The sequence below is a fragment of the Ovis canadensis genome, chromosome 3 (assembly GCF_042477335.2).
Source record: "Ovis canadensis isolate MfBH-ARS-UI-01 breed Bighorn chromosome 3, ARS-UI_OviCan_v2, whole genome shotgun sequence".
In the NCBI taxonomy this organism is placed as follows: Eukaryota; Metazoa; Chordata; class Mammalia; order Artiodactyla; family Bovidae; genus Ovis; species Ovis canadensis.
Genome location: NC_091247.1, coordinates 124058695 through 124062940, shown reverse-complemented (window position 1 = coordinate 124062940; position 4246 = coordinate 124058695).

Sequence of the window (4246 nt, the reverse complement as noted above, 5' to 3'; positions counted from 1 at the left end):
ACTACAAAATTATAATTGTTGGGAATTCCCTGGAAGTTCAATGATTAGGACTCTGTGCTACCACCGTGTGAGGAACAGCTTCCATCCCTATCAGGGAACCAAGATCCCGCAAGACTCGTAGTGAGCCCACCCCCCCCAAAATCTTTTTTTCTGTTTTGCCACTTTAAAAAAAAAGCTAGTAAAGAATTGGAGAACTAGCTTGAACGCTCAGTCTCATGACATTCTGCAGATGACAATTTCAAGTTGGTTTCTGATACTGTGAAAATGGGATAAACTGCTTCAGGATTACACATTGAAAGAGTAATAAAAACTACTTTTAGGCCTTACCAAAAATGGCTCAATTAACAGTACTCAAGTATATTTCATTCAGATTTTAAAGAAAAGAATTAAAAAAAATTTAGAATTTATAAGTGGGAATATATAAAGTAAAATACTGCTTAATTACTTATTCAAGGTCATCGAACAGTTTGGTTTCTAAGCTAGTAACAGAAACTCAATTTTCTAACATCTACCCCAAATTGCTATATAGATAACTCTAGAAATTCTATCTGTGAAATTTCAATCAAGACAGATATTTAAGCCCTGTGAAAACTTTGCTTGCTCTGTATTTCATCAGTTTCAGACTGATTACTATACAGTAATCCATGGTGGGTTTGTTTGGCTTTCTTTTTGGACAGCACATGCTGGCACAGCATTTTCCACCCCTTTGGGGTAACCATGACACAGGCACATTTAAATAAATTAATGTCCAGTCTCAGCTAACTCTTCTGAGTTGACCAGTAAAATCTCTGCTGTTCAACACAAAACACAAAAAAGGATCCCTTTTTGTGCTGTAAAAAAACTCTTTTGGAGCACATAAATATCCAATTTTAGTGGAAAGAAAGTGTGGAAAAATAGTATTGAATATTTTTCACATCTGAAAGAGAGTAAAAATGTATGATTATTTTTCTCAACCCTTTCCTACACAGGTTTATTGAAACATGAAAGCTCCTAATTATAGTACTATAAAGCTATAATAATTACTACCATTTTAAAAGAAAAAATACTTTATTTTAATTAATTTGAAATGATAATTTGTACACATGGCAGGTAGGAAAAAAAATCACTTCCTGCAATTGGCTCCAAAGAACGTGAAAAAATAGCGAAGCTCTAATACTTATATTCAGATGACATACTAATACATGTAAAAAAAACTAAAACTATTAGAGCTTATCAATGAATATGGTAAAGTTGCAGGATAAAAAATAAACACACAAAAATCGGTTGCATTTCTGTATATTAACAATGACATATCAGAAAGAGAAAATAAGGATATTCCTTTTACCATTGAATCCAAAAGGATAAAATACCTAGGAATTTATACCCAGAAGGCAAAAGATCTATACTCCAAAAACTATAAGACCCTGAAGAAAGAAATTAAAGGCAACAAACCATCAAACAAATGGAGAGATATACCATGTTCTCAAATTGTTAAAATAGTCGTAATACTTAAGGCAATCTACAGGTTCAATACAACGCCTATCAGATTACCAACGGCATTTTTCATAGAGCTAGAACAAACAATTTTAAAATTTATATGGAAATACAAAAGGCTCTAAATAGCCAAAACTATCTTGAGAAAGAAGAATGAAGCTGGAAGAATCATACTCCCTGACTTCAGACTATATTACAAAGCTATGGCAATCAAAATATTATGGTATGGACACAAAAACAGATATATAGATCAATGGAACAGGATACAAAGCCCAGAAATAAATCCACACACTTATGACCAATTAATGACAAAAGAGGCAAAAATATGCAATAGAAAAAGGACAGTCTCTTCAATAAATGATGCTGGGAAAACTGAACAGCAATAGGTAAAAGAATGAAATTAGAAGATTCTCTAACGTTACATATGAAAACAAATTTGAAATGGATTAAAAGATCTAAATGTAAGACCAGATAGTATAAAATTCCTAGAGGAAAACACAAACATTCTTTGACATAAATATTGACATAGCAATATTTTTTTGATCCATCTAGGATAATGGAAATAGAAGCAAAAATTAAACAAATGGAACCTAATTAAAATTAAAAGCTTTTACAGACCAAAGGAAACCATAAACAAAATAAAAAGACAACCTATGGAATGGACAAGTATTTGCAAATGATGAAACTAGCAAGGGATTAATATCTGTGTTTCCTTAGAGGCTCAGATAGTAAAGAATCTGCCTGCAATGAGGGAGACCCAGGGTCTATCCCTGGGTTGGGAAGATACTCTGAAGAAGGGAATGACAATCCACTCTATTATTCTTGCTAGAGAATACAAACAGACCATACAGCTTAACATCAAGAAAACAAACAACTCAATAAAAAATGGGCAGAAGAACTAAACAGACATTTTCCCAAAAAGACATCAGATCAGATCAGATAAGTCACTCAGTCGTGTCCAACTCTTTGCGACCCCATGAATTGCAGCACACCAGGCCTCCCTGTCCATCACAATCTCCCGGAGTTCACTCAAACTCACATCCATCGAATCAATGATGCCATCCAGCCATCTCATCCTCTGTTGTTCCCTTCTCCTCCTACACCCAATCCCTCCCAGCATCAGAATCTTGTCCAGTGAGTCAACTCTTTGCATGATGTGGCCAAAGTACTGGACTTTCAGCTTTAGCATCATTCCTACCAAAGAACACCCAGGGCTGATCGCCTTCGGAATGGACTGGTTGGATCTCCTTGCAGTCCAAGGGACTCTCAAGAGTCTTCTCCAACACCACAGTTCAAAATCATCAATTATTCGGCACTCAGCTTTCTTCACAGTCCAACTCTCACATCCATACATGACCACTGGAGAAACCATAGCCTTGACTAGACAGACCTTAGTCAGAGAAGTAATGTCTCTGCTTTTCAAAATGCTATCTAGGTTGGTCATAACTTTTCTTCCAAGGAGTAAGCATTTTTAAATTTCATGGCTGCAGTCACCATCTGCAGTGATTTTGGAGCCCCCAAAAATAAAGTCTGACACTGTTTCCACTGTTTCTCCACCTATTTCCCAGAATGTGATGGGACTTGATGCCATGATCTTTGTTTTCTGAATGTTGAGCTTTTTCACTCTCCTCAAGAGGTTTTTTGGTTCTTCTTCACTTTCTGTCATAAGGGTGGTGTCATCTGCATATCTGAGGTTATTGATATTTCTCCTGGCAATCTTGATTCCAGCTTGTGCTTCTTTCAGCCCAGCGTTTCTCATGATGTACTCTGCATAGAAGTTAAAGAAGCAGGGTGACAATATACAGCCTTGACGTACTCCTTTTGGAACCAGTCTGTTCCATGTCCAGTTCTAACTGTTGCTTCCTGACCTGCATACAGGTTTCTCAAGAGGCACATCAGGTGGTCTGGTGTTCCCATCTCTTTCAGAATTTTCCACAGTTTATTGTGATCCACACAGTCAAAGGCTTTGGCATAGTCAATAAAAGAGAAATAGATGTTTTTCTGGAACTCTCTTGCTTTTTCCATGGTCCAGTGGATGTTGGCAATTTGATCTCTGGTTCCGCTGTCTTTTCTAAAACCAGCTTGAACATTTGGAAGTTCACGGTTCACGTATTGCTGAAGCCTGGCTTGGAGAACGGACTGGAATAGGTGAATTTAACTCAGATGACCATTATGTCTACTACTGCAGGCAGGAATCCCTCAGAAGAAATGGAGCAGACATCATGGTCAACAAAAGAGTCTGAAATACAGTACTTGGATGCAATATCAAAAATGACAGAATGATCTCTGTTCATCTCCAAGGCAAACCATTCAATATCACAGCAATCCAAGTTTATGCCCCAACCAGTAATGCTGAAGAAGCTGAAGTTGAACAGTTCTATGAAGACATACAAGACCTTGTAGAACTAACACCTAAAAAAGATGTCCTTTTCATTATAGGAGACTGGAATGCAAAAGTAGGAAGTCAAGAAACACCTGGAGTAACAGGCAACTTTGACCTTGGAATACGGAATGAAGCAGGGCAAAGACTAATAGAGTTTTGCCAAGAAAATGCACTGGTCATAGCAAACACCCTCTTCCAACAACACAATGAAGACTCTACACATGGATATCACCAGATGGTCAACATCGAAATCAGATTGATTATATTCTCTGCAGCCAAAGATGGAGAAGCTCTATACCGTCGACAAAAACAAGACCAGGAGCTGCCTGCGGCTCAGATCATGAACTCCTTATTACCAAATTCAGACTTAAATTGAAGAAAGTAGGGAAA